A 16,957-nucleotide genomic window follows, 5' to 3' on the forward strand; every position below is an offset into this window, starting at 1 on the left:
CTGGGTTAACAACAGGAGTGAAAGAGAGGGTGAACACAACACAGAAATGATGTATCAGAGGAGGGGACTGTAGAGAGGAAGGACCATGCCTGAAGTAAAGGAAGTCAGTCCTTCTGTGGAAGATGCTCAGGAAGATCTTCACAGGCTGCGTGTCACCTTCCAGCCATGGCCCGTCTATGGATTTAGGAACCAGACGGTTCTGAGTCAGAATCGCATTTTTGTGGCTCACTCGTTGTATGACCTTAGACAAGTTAGTTAGCCTCTCTGGACAATAGTTTCTGCACTTGTAAACTGAGAATAATCCCAAAGGACTGAAACCCCAAAGGATAATCCTAAAATGAAGATTGACCTTCCCAGGACAGTCATGTGCATTAAAATTACATATATGTGTGTGTGGGGGGGTGGTGTTGAATAGCATCTGACTTTTCATCATTGCTTGAAAAAAATCATTACTGTGTTTTCGTTATCACTTAAGAATTTCAAATCAAGGTTGGGCACAGAAAAACTGCACACCCTTCTTGGTTTCTAGGGGATGTACCCGAACCAGAAACATGGGGCTGACCCTCCCAGTGCTGATCGGGGCAGAACCTCCCAGGTCATGGCTGGCACGGGAGACACCCAGAAAGGATGTGTTGTCTTCTGGTGTGGACTCCAGAGCCAGGTCTGGTGCGATCCAAGTGTCTGCTTCCACCTGTCCGAGGTCTACCCGTTAGTTTCAACCCTGTGGGTTTCTTGGAAGCCACTTTCTTGGAGAGTGTAATCAACCCACTTTCTCTTTTGATTCTTTTACCGAGTGCCTGCTAGGCAGCAGGTTTTATTCTAGATGCCGTGGGGACAAAGGCTGGAGGTGTTGGTTTCCCTGTGCCTATGCCACAGCTCGGGAAGATGAAAGGAAGCCACAGACCACGTCCCTCAGGGTGGTGGTTCATGCCCTGCCCGCAGGGCCGGCTCTCAGTGCAGGATGCAGACAGCCGGCTGTAGCCTTCAGACACGCAGGAGACAGTTCTGAATTTCCCAGAAAACAGTTTACGTAACATGGAGTATCAGTTTTCCCCTTGGCTCCTTCCCCCATGATCCAAGATAACTGAACCAGTAACACAGAACACTCCGTTTATTTGGCTGTTGGGAAACACCAAAAACACCCCAAGGGAAGGAAGGCCACAGTGCCTTGTGCAAAGAGACGGGCAGTCCGAGGCAGCCTTGCCCTGATATTCCCTGCACCCTGCCTCTGCACCCCTGCCTTTGTGAAGGGCTCCCCTCAAGTCCAGGCTGAGGCCCCCCTGTGGAAAGTCCCCGAAGGCCTCCTTCTGGGCTTGGGAGATTTCTGCTGGCTAAATGGAGCCAGTAAGTGCCTTCTATGGTCTAACTGGGGCAAGAAATGGAAAACAAAGAAGAGGACGAGGGAGAATAGAGAAGAGACAAAGGAAGGAAAGTAGCCAGCGCCCTGGACGCCAGACTTACAAGGGAAGTAAGGCTCTAGAGGCTTCTACAGGCTTACAAAACACTCCAAAGTATTGAATTTAATCTTTCCTTAAAATTCTCATTCCCTCATCATCTTTTTCTGGAAGCGCCGGATGTGACCCCCAGCTCAGGCCATCACTGCCCGAGTGATTTTGCCTCCAGAAGCTTGTGTTTTACCACCTGTAAAATGTCCATAAAGACCTTGTGGGGAGAATTAAAAGAGTCACAGAGTGTAAAGATACTGTCACACAGTACAGTATCCTGACTGACCAGTTTGTGGGGTTCCCGCCTTGAGTTTCTTTCAGGCTCTCAGGAGCCAACAGAAAACTAAAAACGCTATTGAACAAAACACGGGAAAAACAGCCGGATTTCCCAACTTGTGTGTGTGCTGCACGGAGTATGGGACAAAACGATGTCCCTGGAGCGAGGACTTGCACGGAGTCCCCGGATGCTGCCATGCCCTTCCCCTGGGCTGCTGGGCCCCCTCATTGCTGGGCCTGTCTCTGTAGATATTTATTCAACAATCGGAATTGAGAGGAATAGTCTACAAGCATCTAGCACATTCTTAGGTGTGGGCAACTTCAGTGTCACTATGGGGTTACGGGGATAAGAAGCAATGTGGAAACATCTAGGGAAGATGGAAACAGCCCGAAGATTCTCTGTCCCCTCAGGAGGGAAGCTGCTAAATGGTTAGTCTCCATTTCTACATGCCGATTGTTTTATGTACATTTATTTAGTTTAGTTTAGTTTAGTTTAGTTTAGTTTGAGAGAGACGCAAGAGCAAATGGGAGGGACGGGGGGGCGGGGAGGAGAGAATTTCAAGCAGACTCTGCGCTGTCAGTGCAGAGCCCAGGGCAGGTCTCGAACTCACAAACCCTGAGATTATGACCTGAGCCGAAGTCCAGAGTCAGATGCTTAACTCCACTGAGCCACCCAGGGGCCCTGACATACATTTACTTAATCTGCCTCACAAAATCTCTCATGGTGGGAGTTTTTAATGCCATTTTATGAATGAGGGAACTAAGGCTCAGAGTTTAAATTCCTCAGGCAACTTTATACAGGGAGCAAGTGCCAGGTCTGGATCTGAATCTGATTCTGGATGCAGTACTTGTTTTATTTTATATCCTGTTAGCTTTCCCTGGAAGCCTCAATTGATAGAAAACAAATGAACTTCAGGGAGAAAACAGCACTTTTCCCCCTCTTGTTTGCTCTGTGCCCCTTCTTAATCTCCCTGGAAACAGATAACGAAACCACCAGGACCCCCCAAGGCAGCCGTGGCCATTGGTGGGCATAGTGGATCTGGGGCCGAGTGGCTTTCCCGTAAGACTTGTTTGTCTCTGCCAGCTCAGCACAGCACATCTCTGGGTCTGATTTCTCCCAGGAGGAACCCGTGAGTCTGTCCTTGTATGTGTTATCAGACCTGCTAAAGAGTTGCCCCTGTCAGTGCAGAAGAAGAGAGCTGTGATGTTGGCTCCGCATCTAGGAAAGTCTCAAGGCAGCCCGGCTCTGGCTTGAGCTCTGTGTCTTTCATCAAGTTCTACAAGGCGCCTGGCCGCCTGCCAGGATGAAAGTAAAGTAAATCAAGCAGGAAGCTCACAGGGTTAACCCTCCTCCCTGGGACCTGCCTTTGGACAGAGGATGCCGATTCCTCTGTAACTCCCAACATTAACTTCCTTTTGGGGGCAGTATCTGGATTCTTGTTGGGTCTGCAGAGTCCATGGCTCCTCTGGGAATAAAAGGTGACAATGGCGAGGTAAGTGTGTGTTCCCAGCAAGGCTCAACTCAAAACGAACAGTCGCCTCCGATCAGAGTTTGCAAAGTGTACACACATTTGTCATCGTGTGCCCTTCTCACAGGAAGCCAATGAGCTGGGCACAGCAGGAAGTATTCCCAACACGTACTTGGCTTGCTGAGATCGCACTGAGCCGTGCCTCTGGGCCCCTGGCGAGACTGTCCTGCAGGTGACGGGTGTTCCCAGATGACACCTCAGATCTCTCTGGGATGAGGTCTCTAGGATTCTCTATCACAGGCACCTCTTTCTTCCTTCCCAAGTTGGGCCCATCAACAACGGTCCCCCTTAGTCTCTTTGCTTTCTCCTCCTTCCTCTTTCTAAGCCTTGAATTCCTTCCTGGTTGGCATACCCTTCCCTGCTGGGCTTTTCAGGGCTAAAGAGCAAGCGCTCCCATTGAGCAGTTACTGTGTGTGTAGCTGCGGATGCAGTGGTGCACGCTTGAAATGGAACCATCCCGGGATTGACAGGATGCCTGGACATGGCACTGCGGACCACGGTGCCTTGGGTGGACGGATCTCAGGAGGCTGCTGTTTCCTGCTGGCTAACAATTTTACAGGCTAGTCCATCTTTCCCCCTCTCTTTGTCTTCTAAGGCCCCATTTACTGTAAAATCCATTTTATGTGCCCTCTTTACCATATACTAAATCTATATGTGTATTTGGCTGTACTTAGGGCCATTCTATTCCATTTCATTGATCGGTTCACTTAATTCGTTCACAATACTGCTTTACTTCTTAGAGCTTAATAGGACATTTCCCCCCCGTCAGGTAGGTATGGTTGCCCTTCATCAGTTGACTTCTTTGGAATCTCCATAACTACTCTTGCTGTTGTTTTTCCATTTGAATCTTCGGACCCTAAAAGAATCTTGTTGGTATTTTAATGAGAATTACACTAAATTTGTAGACTAATCGAGGAAGCTTTGATAACTTTAGGATGTTGTCTTCTTAGTCAAAAGATAGTCTGTCTTTCTAGTTGTTGGGGCCCTGAGATTTCTGCTTGTCTATCAAGCAGTTCTTAGGTTTATTCCTAGATATTTGATTCTATATTGTGGTTATGGTGCATAACCTTCTATTCCATCTTCTATCCAGCTAGTGATTTCTACACACTGATTTGTTATTACGCTATCTTAGTAAACTCTCTGATTTTTGAAAATAGTTTCTCAGTTATTTCTCTCAGGTTTTTTTTGTGTCTACAGGTTAATTTACCTACATAAATAATGATATTTATTATACTCTGTTCATATGTTATTTCCAAATGGATACTATCATTTACTTGTCTTTTTAAATTAGAGCTAGTACTTCCAGATGATATTAAATAATAGTAGTGATAATGTTATCCTTGCTTTGCCTCTGACTTCAGTACAAATATTTCTAAATTCTGTATCAGTACATGACGGACTCAGATAAATATCTTTTATCATTTTTAAGAAAGTATCTTTTTATTTCTGTTTTGTTTAGAATTTCTTTTTTTAATCAAGAAAGGATGCCATTCTATACTTTGAAAAGTTCTACATGTATGTTTTATCATGAATATTTTAGTAATCAGTATTTGTTACTTATAAATAAATGAACATAAATATGTTGGGGGGATACTAACTTTTATTTTTTTACTTTTATTTATTTTGATGAATGCCTTTATTTTTTACACTTAAACGCTGATGAAAAACCATTACCTATCCTATTAAAGAAAATCCAACATTCCAGGCAGAAAGGAGAACTATATTTACTTATTAAATACCATTTGCATTTTCTACAACACAACCTGGAAACACCCAGCCTGCACACTTAATCTCAGCACAATGGACTCGAGACAAAGTATACATGTTACAAGCATCAAGGCTAGATTACAAATTATGTCATGATCATCTTCTTCTTCTTCTTCTTCTTCTTCTTCTTCTTCTTCTTCTTCTTCTTCTTCTTCTTCCTCTTCTTCTTGTTTTCTTTTCAGTGCATTTGCTGATTCATTGGCCGTATTTTGTGATGACACCATGTTAGTGGTAATAAGAATATTCTTGGACTCAGTTAATGAAGGATCAGTCAGAACATTCTGAACTGTAAATGTTGCAGGAATTGATGGTTTTATAGTTGAGGACTGTGAAGTGGGCATCTGTACTGTAAACCTCTGCCCTCTGAGGCACATTGGAGTCCCTACTTTAGTTGACACAGACATGGTTTGTGGGGTTGGCGTGCCAAGCATCGAGTACTTGGTCTGCTAGTAAGGATCGCAGGACTGGCATTCTTCCTGCAGAAGTAGATGCCTGTTTTTGTAAAGACTTAAGTCTCTAGTTTGGAGCAGTCAAGCAATATCTAGCAGGTGGCAACCTGGGGCCTGAATATGGCTTGATTAATGCCAAAGGAGTTTGATTTCTTTGCCTTGCAATAGCTAATAAAAAGTCTCTTGGGGGAAGAGAGGTAAAAGACAGCAGCATGACACTGGGTTGAAATTGCTCATCATCTGCATCAACAGTAGCTTTCTTAGCATGGCTTGACTAAATTTTTGCATCATCTAAATTGTGGTCACATATTGGAAGGCAAACTCCATCTGATTACAACTCTTGGCTCATATTCTGGCATGTTCATATCCTTCAGGATTTGTGCCATCATCTGTGAATCTTTAGGCCTGCTCTTGGGAGAAGCCCTCTTGCCAGACTCCATGATGTCCATTAATCAGACTTCTTGAGCTAAATCACCCTTGTTAATGTATTTCAGTCCTGGTCTTGATGCGAGTTCTTTGCCTAGCATGAGTTTTCCACCCCTGGTGTACGTGAGCAGGATGCTCAGAAGCAACATGGGGGTGGGCAGGGATAACCAGCTTTTAAAAACTGGTAAAATCAATGAAATCAAAAAAGCTTGGAGACCAATGGGTTTACAAAATTATAGCAAAATTACTTATATTAAAATTTTAACATTAACCACATATAATTTATGATTTTTTTTAATGCAGAAAGCACCTGGGGATCTTGGATGCTTTAAGATCATCATTATGGATACTGAATATCTTCACAGTTGATGGGAGATTGGTTAACTAAGCATTGATCATTGGAAACCCTTAGTTTACCTCTGGAAAACTAAGCGTCAAGGCTAGATGATGAGCATCGGATTTCTGTGGCCCTCTAAGTATCTTCCTCCACATCAGACGGTTTTCTGGTGAAGCCAAAATATGCCAGGTTTCCCCAGTGACACCCACAACTGCAGAGCACCCCGACAAGACAGGAGGCATAGACTGTGAGCCTGTGTAGCCTGGTTCCGGCCTCTCTGAATCATGCCTTGGACAACTAGAGATGCTCTCTCTGGCAGAGGCAAGGTGGTAACACACCTATGGGCAGACCAGTCAAAGGATGGGAAGGAAGCAGACCTCATAAAGACCCATTGCTTCATCACAGTGGGACTTCCTGTTGGGACACTGCCAGAAGTCTTCCTGCGTAGATGATTTTGACAAGTAAAGAAACACAGTGTCCTTTGTAGTCATAAAATGGGAAAAGATAGCTAGAGGGATAAACATCTCAACCAACAAATTCTTTTTATGGGATGTCTGGCTTTTTGCAAATTTTTACTGAACCAAGACATGTGTTCCTTATAAATTAATACACACGGTGCAAAAACTCAAAACAATATGCTGTTTATTCCATAAAGATAATTCCCAGGCTAACTGTGGGTTTGTTTGTACATTGTCAACAAGAGTAGGGAGTCAGAGGAGGAATCTTGTAAAATTCCAGAGATGAAAAGTTTGGATCCAGTCTCGGCTTCCTTCCCTCTGTGTCCTTCCTCCATCCCCTCCCTCTCCTTTTCTTCTCTCTCCGTTTGTCTCTTTATATATATATATATATACACACATATACCCCCCCACACATACATACACACACATATATATACATACACACGCATATATATGTATATATACACACACACACACACACACACACACACAATTACACACATATATTAAACATTTATGTTGAAAACTGCACATTTTACTCAACTTTAAAAGCTCTCATTGGGGGCGCCCAGGTGGCTCAGTTGGTTAAGCCTCCGACTTTGGCTCAGGTCAGATCTCATGTTCGTGGGTTCGAGCCCCACATCAGGCTCTGTGCTGACAGCTAGCTCAGAGCCTGGAGCCTGCTTCTGGTTCTGTGTCTCCTTCTCTCTCTGCCCCTCCCCCTCTCATGCTCTGTCTCTCTCTGTATCAAAAATAAATAAAACATTAAAAAAAAAGCTCCATTGAGCACCATGGGAACACAGAAGTAAGATAAGATGGAGTGCATTTTAATTTATTTAAAGAATGAATACATGTGCATATAGAGTTGATAACAATTCAAAAGGAATTGAATAACAAAATAAGCATGAATTGTGTTGCAAAAGGTCTGAAAACTCATGACTGGCTGTTGGGATTGTATGGGGGGGGTCCTGTAAGTATAGCAGAGCAAGGGAGGAGGGGGGACATATGATTTATATCCTCTTTCTCCTGGCAGTGTTCCAGTGTCACAGGTTCAATCTACCTGCTCAACTCTCTATACAAGAGGTTCCTGAAGGTCTGCTTGGATGACCTCCCTCTGGGACAGGAGGCAAATCAGAGCCTCTGACAGTTTTCATAGGTGCTGCCCGTGTTAAGGCAAGAAAGAAAGAGTAACAACTTACCAGCAACTGACAAAGATGTTTTTGGCTGTAGGATTATTGAATTTAGCGCCATCAGGTTAGAGCAACCGAATGAAAGAAGATACCTCGTGGGCACGTGAAAAGATGCTCAAGTCCTTGGTCAGGGAAGTGCAATTAAAACCACAATGCAAGGCCACCGCACCTAGATGACAGGTGGCTAAAATTAAAGACAGGCTGGTCATGCCAAGTGTTGGCAGGGATGCGTAACAACTGGAGGTCTCACACCATCCATTCTGATGGGAACACAGAGTGGTGCCGCCATCTGAAAAGCAGGATGGCTGCTTGTAAAGCTAACATACACCTGCCATGTGACAACCCCACGTCTCGGTTTTTGCCTCCACCTTCCAAATCAAAACATGTCTTTGAAAGACTAGCATGTGAATGTTCATATCAACTTCACTCATAATAACCCCAAACTGTAAACAACCCCAAAGAGGTGAATCAATGAACTATTTATGAAATATTCAGGTTATGCAACAAAAGGGAATGAACTATTGCTATACCTGATAACATGGGCTTATCTCAAAAATGCGCTCAGAGAAAGAATGATCCTGTTTATGTGAGATTCTAAAAAAATATCGACCTACACCACCAGAAAGCAGATTTATGGTTGCCTGAGGCTGGAGTGTGGGCTGGAGATTGAGTGGGAAGGGACACAAGGGAACTTTCTGGGGTGATGCACAAATTTTAGATCTTGATTGTGGTAGGGGTTAAACTGGTGTATAAATTCATCCAAACTCATCAAACTGCACATTTACCCTGAGTGCATTTGCTTGTATATAATGTATACTTCACTAGAGCTGATGTAGGAAGGAAAAACCTCTTCTCATGAATGGGTTTCCGGAAGGTGAGCCAGTGAGAGATAGCATCGCTTCTGAGAAATGCCTGGGGGGCGGGGTGATGGAGCAGGGAGCAGCTCATATCCAAATCTGCCACAGTGCAGGATGGGGCTGAGCCATAGGCTGGCAGCTACGATCGGCACCATCTGCGTGTTTGGATGTTTCTTTTGAGACCCAACTCAATTCACTAGCTCCTCTCTTGAACAAGAAACTTAAGTTGGGGTCTCGCTAACCATGGTTCGAAAGAGTGCTTCTCACAGGTTCTGCATCCTGAAGGGGGGTCCCTGCTCTGAGAGCATTTCCAGTCTGGGAAAAGGTGGGGAATCAGAAGGAGATGTCCGGCTATAGCTTCTGCACCCCCAGCAAGTTACCCTCTTTGTAAAGAAATGGGGTGTTAATAATACATGGCTGAGTTGGGGAAAATCCAACGAAACTTCCCCTTCACCCCCAGATTTCTTGGCCAACTCAGTGAGCCAAACTGAACCAGTCTAGATTTCGGCAGGGAAGGTTTGCAACTGTGAGACAGACCATAATCTCAGCTAAGTATGTCCTGAAATGACATACTTCACAGTGAAGTCTGTGAGGATTCACATCATTATACCAAAATCAAAAGGGAAACAAAGTGAGTGTGAGCAACGTCTTGTAGAGAAATGACCACAAACAGATGTATGCAAATTGTTCCCTAAGTAGAACAAGGCAACTTTCCAGGACGTTTCCATGAATTTATGTCATATGGACACAGGAATCCCTATCTAAAACCCATCTTAATTACTGTTTTCCCTTCCAATGAGCCATTTCCCCCACTGTGGGAGATACTTGTGTGTGTTGGCTACGTTAACAATTACGCGAATATCAAGAAGTCTGTCTTTGTTTCTAGAAGACTCTTTGGTAGCTGCCATAAGCACTTTTTAGGTAAATAAAAACAAAGGAAAATGAAACAGACTTCTTAAGTACAATAACTCTGAAATGGTTTAAAGCTGATTTAAATGTGATTTCTTCCCTCATGGCACAGGCCAGGGCTGGGGGTAAGGGCATCTGGGTCCAGTCTCCAGCAATTCTGTACATGACCTCCAGCAACCCTGAGCTCATTTTGGTTTCCTCATGGTCAAGTTCGAATGGTCCTTGCCAAAGTCAACAATGTCAGCAAGTAAAAAAGCTTTCACCGAAGTTTTACATCCAGTGCAAACACTTGGAAAAATTAAAAGTTTGACATGAATAAAAAGCAGAGTCTCATTGACATTTAAAAGAAAACTTTTAAAATGTTATAAACATAATACATGTACTATCACTATATGAACCTGGTGTAGGACCGGTCCCGAAAGCAATAAAAATCATCTCATTAAAAAGGCTTCCAATCTGTTAGCAACGAGCAGAAAGGCTCAGTGTCCTTCAGAAGCAACGCTCAATCTTATGAAATTGCCAGGAGTAGTCCTCTGTGACCACTCTAAATCGTTTTAAGTTCCACACTAGGGCATTGCAGGAGTTACTTTATTATCAATCCAAAAGACTGCAAACCGAAGCCTAGAAGTAGAATATAAATTAGAATTTCAAAAAGACAAAAGAATTGGGTCATAATGCCACAATGATTAAGCCTAGTAGATGGCTATATTCCACTCAATGCAGGCTGTAGTACTAAAAAATAAAATAGAATGTACATGTCTGTGTCGTTTTTTAGGGGAGTAAAAGCGTGCTATGAATTTGAAGTCAACGGCTGGTCTTGGCATCGACTCAAGCTTACTGCCTCTGCCCTAGTCTCTGAACTGTAGGGTTCTCCATTTCCAACCCTGCTTTCCCCTCCTTCCCTCTGCTCTCTCTCTGTTGCATGGTATCCGAGGGTAGAAATGACCCTTAATTTTCTCTTTCAGGAACCCTAGGGAACTTTGGAGTGCTTTTGTGTTTCTTGAGTTATCTAGTTGAACACACGTTAGTTGAGCACGTACTGCTACACAGGCAACACAAAGGTGAATAATACGTGGTCCCTGCCCTCACCTCGCTGATGAGCTGAGCGCAGGTTGGGCTGAAAAAGGACAGACAAAGCGTCTTGCTATTTTGAGGGAAGAGAGAGCACCGCTACTCAGGTGGATCAGGAAGGCTTTGTGGTTGACCTTTTGTCACATGAGCCAGGACTGGAGTAGGGGAGAGAGATGCCCACAGTGGGCACTGGAGAGGGAAGGGGCCCGTAGGATTGCACAACCCAAGCCAGGGGGTGGAAGAGTATCAGGCCGGCTTTCAGCAGCAACCACTTCAGCCTGCCTGGAATGCAGACTCTGTGTGTGTGTGGGTGTGTGTGGGGGTGGGTGTGGGTGTGGGTGTGCGCATGTGCTGGGCAGAGTAGAGGGCGCTCCACTGGAAAAACGGACTGGGTAGGAGAACGGGAATGGGGGCTGTCTTCAAAGCCCTGCTGAAGACGTTGGCCTCTATGCTGAAGGCAGTTGGAAAAAGATGGAGAAATGTTGGTTTAAGTCTGCTCTTATTCGGGGGACCTTACCTGCATGGGTTGTGCCCACCCCCTCCTGAACCTTGTCCCCTCCCCACACTAGAGCAGCCCCAGCCCCTGGAAGAAGGCTTGGGGAGCTTTGGTGAGAGGGTCCACCGCATACCCAATGGAGGATTTGGTGGCAGGGATGGTCAGTGGGTGGCTTCCAACCTCTACATCAGCTGGTCCCAGTGACAGCTCTTTTTAGGGCCTGCATCAAGCTTCCGACCTTGACTTTGACTCCAAGGAGAAGGATATGAACGAGGTACTGCATGGCTTCCTAACCAGGGCTCACTATGACCCAGGCGTTGAAGCTCACCAGGACCTCCTCATGGCTGGGGGTGAGACAGGGCTGGGCATCAGGGGTGCCAAGGCTGAGCAGAGCCAGACCCAGTGAGCAGAACAGCCGGGCCCAGCTCAGGGTGCCAGAAGGGCTGGAGTCCTCCGGGGCTCACTCACCCCGGGCAAGCAGTGCGGGGGAAGAAGTCACCACCTGCACTACCAACAAGAAGGGAGGTGGAAAGGAGCTTTTCTAAACCATCAGAAATAAAAAATAAACATCAATCATGCGAGAGGAAAGACCAATTTTTCTGTACTCTATCCTTTCTATAGAAAATGATGTTGAATTAATATCATGTGGTGAACAAATGGTACATGGCAAAAATAAGGAAAAAAGTGTCTTAGAGGTGTGCCACACCTTACTACATAATGATACTTATTTTTTTTTTGGATTTTGTAGTGTTTGTGACATTTGTCAGCTTTTAAAATATTATAATGTATTGTGATATCTTTGTTAGTCTTTTTTATGTTTATTTCTGAGAGAGAGAGAAAGAGAGACAAAACTTGAGTGGGGGAGGTGTAGAGAGAGAGGGAGACGCAGAATCTGAAGCAGGGTCCAAACTCTGAGCTGTCAGCAGAGCTCCACGTGGGGCTCGAACCCACTCACAACCTGTGGTATCATGACCTGAGTCGAAGTCGAACGTTTAACCAGCTGAGCCACCCAGGTGCCCCTGTCTTTCTTATTCTAAATAATGTTGCTTTCATACCTAATTTGTATTGGAATGTTTGACTTCTTTTTCTTAACGATTCTCTAAATTGAATAAACCTGAGGCCTCACAAGCTTGGGTCAGCCCTTGGATGATTCCATAATATTAGTTCAATAAATATATGAGTAATTACTATTGCTATGTACATGGAGCTCGTAGGACTAAAGAACCCTAGGGAAATAAAGTATGTTTCAAATGAAAAGACTAAATAAATAACAGAATTAGTACTTTGGCTGGAAAATCACTGTCTTCGTGACTGGAGCCTTTTAAAAGTTGGGACAGCCGGGGTGCCTGAGTGGCTCAGTTGATTCAGCGTCTCTTAATTTCAGCTCAGGTCCTGATCTATGGTTGTAGGATCGAGCCCTCTGTCAGGCTCTGGGCTAAGCATGGAGCCTACTTAAGATTCTCTCTCTCCTTCTCCCTCTGCTTTTCCCCTGCTTGCGTGCTCACTTGTGCTCTCTCTCTCTCCCCCTCCCCCTTTCAAAAGAGAAGAAAAATTGGGACAGCCAATGCTGGGCTCCAGATGAACTCCACACACACCAGTCTAGTGGCCGACCACTTAGGGCTCTGCCAGCACATTGGTTATATGATATTAATAATTTCTAATGTTCTTTCTACTCATAATTTTCATCAGATTCTTTTTCCAGTCAGGCTTCCTAATTTAAAATTAGTTGGGTTGTGTAAACAGAAAGTATTCAAGAAGGAAGAAAGGCATAATTCTTCATCTGTTTATAAGAAATAATGGTTTAGAGAACTGAAAAGTGCTCTAGAATTACAAGTCCCTGAAGTAACAATTTCTGTTTTTCAAAATCCAAAATGTGGGCAAAATACAGAAATCAATGGTTTTCAAGCTATTGGGCAGCGGGAAAGAAAGGACAGTAATCCTTGAGAGAGTGTAACAAAAGAGGTCAGCCCTACAATTGCCCCAGATTACTGCCTTGAGAGACTTTGCAGGCAATGATGCATGGGAGGGCGGGGGGGAGGTGGCCCAAAGGAGTCCCATAATCTCCTTGAGTTGAGACAGGTTCATCAACATAATCGCAATCCAAATCCCAGCTAGATTTAAATTCATAAGAAAATGAAAAACAAAACAAAACAAAAACAAAAACAATGCAAACACCTAGAATAGTCAAATAAGTCTGAAAAGAAGCAAAGCTGGAGAAATAACAATGTCTGCTTTCAGGACAATATAAACCTACAGCAATCAACAGTGTGGTATTGGATTAAAACTGGTAAATAGTTCAATGGAACAAAATAGAAAGTACATAAGTAGATCTACACATATATGGAAAACTGATTTTTGAAAAATGTGTGAAGGCAATTCAGTCTTTTCAGCAGATGGTGTTTCTTAGAACAATTGTCTATCCATATACACAACAAGTGAACCTCAATCCATACCTCACACCATATACAAAAATTAACTCAGAGTGGATCACAGATTTAGATGTAAAATCCCAAAAATACAATTTTTGGAAGAAAATATAACCTTGGATTAAGCAAAGATATTTAGACATAAGACCAAAACCAATGTACATGAAAGTAGAAATTGATTCACCAAGATGAAAAACTCTTGTCCTGTTAAAGACACGTTAAGGGAATTAAAAGATAAGCCATAGACATGAAACATTGGCAAATTATGTATATAATAAAAGACTTATATCTTACAGAATATATAAAGAAGTCTTAAAAGTCAATCAAAAAGAAAACAAGTATTTCAATTAAAATAATGGGCCAAAAATTTGAATAGATATTTCACCAAAAAAGATATATGAACAGCAATAAGGCACATGAAAAAATGCTCAATGTAATTTGTCACTAGCGAAATAAAAGCCCCAACTAGATACCACCACATGCCTAGAGCAGTAGCTCAAATTACGAATAACCATACCAAGTGCTGTTGAGAAGGCGGAGGAGGCAGACCTCTCACTCATGCCGGTGGGGATGTGAAATGGGAGAACCACCTTGGAAGACAGCTTGATGGGTTTCTTAAAATGCTAAACACAGATCTACCACATAATTCAGCCATTCTACTCCTAAGTATTTACCCAAGGGAAATGAAAGCAGATGTCCATTTAAAGAATCTATATGAATATTCATAGATATGTTTGTGATCATCAAATACTGGCAACTCCCCAAATGTTCATCACTAGTTGAATGGAGAGAAAGAACTGTGGTATATCCATGCAGTAAAATACTACTCAGCAATAAAAAGGCATGAACTATTAGAACACAGTACAACATGGACAGATCTCAAGATGCTTTAGTTGAGTGAAAGAAATCAGACAACAAAAGAGAGAACATAATGTACAATTCCAGTTATAGTAAAGTCTAGAAAACGCAATCTATGTGACAGAAAGCAGGTCGGTGGTTGTTTGGGCATGGGAGGTGCAGGGAGAGGAGAGAGGGGTTATAAAAGGGTGAGAGGAAACTTTTGGGGTGATAGCGTTATGCCGAGATCGTGGATTCCCCCAAAGACCATCAGGAGTCCGAGTCATGTATGCAAAAGCAAAGGGCGTTTATTTGGGCTTAAGCTCCGTCTCTCAGACCTCACCAAAGCAGTGGATCCGTGCTGAGAGCCCCGATCATCAGTCGAGCAGGGTTTTTATTACAGTAGGGGCGAGGGATGGGGTGAAGGGTGGGGTGAGGGGCTGGGATTACAAAATGATTGGGCGGCACATCGGCAGAGGTTGGCGCAGTGCACGGTGATTGACTAATTGAAGACTAATTGGGCTCACTAAAACAGCGGGAATATCAGGTGTTTAGTGATGGTGGTATCTGCTTGGGCAATCGGTGGGTTGTTTTTCTTTCCATTGTTTCTGAGTCCCACCTGGGGAAACAGAAACTTAGGCCTTCTAGTTTCTGAGGCTTCATGGAGTTAGTTTGGTCCTTCAACAGGAATGTCTGCTGTCTTGTGGTGATGGTTTCAGAGATATATGTGTCAAAAGACATCAGATTATACACTTTAAATATGTGTATTTTGGTGTGTCACTTACAGCTCAATAAAGCTATTTTTAAAACTTATGATTTGGGGGGCGCCTGGGTGGCTTAGTCGGTTAAGCCTCCAACTATAGCACGATCTGGAACAGACTGCCCAAGTTCAAACCTCATGCTGTGCTCTTATGGTATTTAATATCTCATGCTTTAGCCTCCGCTGTCTGTAAATAGGGTAATACCAAAAGTTCCTTCTCATTGGGTGGCTGTGAGGATTAAATGATTCGATACAGGTAAAGCACTTAAAACAGGAAGAAGCATGTGTTAACACCATGCAAGTGTTACCGTTCTCATACCCCCTAATCTACAACAGATGTGTTGTGCTCCAATCAGTTAAATGTAAAAAGGCCTAGGCTCAGAGAAGAGGGCAGAGGGTACGAGATTCCAACCCAGTCCTGGGTTGGCCAGTCCCCAGTTCCCTATCCCCATCTGTTCTACTTATTTTTTTTAATGTTTATTTATTTTAGAGACAGAGACAGAGTACAAGTGGGGGAGGGGCAGAGAGAGAGGGAGACACCAAATCCAAAGCAGGCTCCAGGCTCTAAGCCATCAGCACAGAGCCTGATGCAGGGCTCGAACCACGAACCGTGAGATCATGACCTGAACCAAAGTTGAACACTTAACCGACTGAGCCACCCAGGTGCTCCTCCCCACCCCCATTCTATGTTACTTATGCATCAGAGCTTAAACTGTTTACTGGGGAAATGAGAATCAAAATTATATAAGTATCAAATGCAAAGCTTTTTGACAACCGTTAGGCACAATGGAGATTTTCATGTTACAGTGTAGGTCATTCATGTTTAGTAAGAAAGATAAGAACCCAAAAGGCCAAGATGGTGGAGAGGAAGGGAGCTCTGTAAACTCCGTCCGCGCCATCTATCTAACTGAGAAGGACATTACTCTCATCTGCAAGAGCGGAAGGAGAAAATACGGACTCCAGAAAGAAGAGAACCTCAAGGATACCTGAGTGAGTGAGTGTGAACTGGGGAGACCTGAAAACAGGCCAGCCCGAGATGGGCAGGGGAGGTGGGAGCCCCAGCCCAACATGGGGCAAATGGGAGCGGAGCCCAAGAACCGTGCTTGGAGAGAGAAACTCACTCCATAGATAACTGCTGGGTAGCCTAAATCCCAAACACAGGTGGTGCAAGGGAAGGAACAGCTTCCAGCCCTAAGCCATCTCGGCAGGGAATCAGTGGCTGTGCGGCAGTGAGAGTGGCCGCAGCTGCAGCGACTGCGGCAGTGGTGGCGCCCTGGCGGCGGTGGTGCCGGGGCGCTCACTTCGAACTTGGTTTTGGGAGTCAGACCACGCACCTCATTTCCACGGCGCATCTCATGCACCCCCTGCATTGGCCATGCGAATCCCAAATCCTGGGATCCCTGGCAGGGAGTCGGCAGCGGTGGAGGCCTGGGCGCGCGCTTAGGCTGCAGGAGCTTCCAGCTCATTTCCAGCAGCGCACAGCGCCTTGAGTGACAGCTATCTGAAGCCAAGAGAGACTCAATTTTTTTTTTCCCCATTGCGATCGTGATCCCGGCTGGGGGTGGGGACTCCGCAGTTGGGTCTGTGAAGGTGTGCACTACACCTCCTGCTGCTCATTTCTCCTCAGGCAAGGGCAGCCGAAATCCCTGCCTGAGCCAAGATGAGCTGATTCCTCCCCCTAAGAAACCAGCCACCAAAGCAAATACATCTGTGGTAGCACAAAC

The 16,957-nt window shown here is 44.5% G+C and overlaps 1 pseudogene; it reads right to left on the reverse strand.

The window, feature by feature from the left end:
• Positions 1-4,958: 4,958 nt before the first annotated feature.
• Positions 4,959-5,906, reverse strand: LOC115289118 (annotated as a pseudogene).
• Between the last annotated feature and the right edge of the window lie 11,051 nt (positions 5,907-16,957).

Source organism: Suricata suricatta, chromosome 4 (assembly GCF_006229205.1).
Source record: "Suricata suricatta isolate VVHF042 chromosome 4, meerkat_22Aug2017_6uvM2_HiC, whole genome shotgun sequence".
NCBI classification, from domain to species: Eukaryota; Metazoa; Chordata; class Mammalia; order Carnivora; family Herpestidae; genus Suricata; species Suricata suricatta.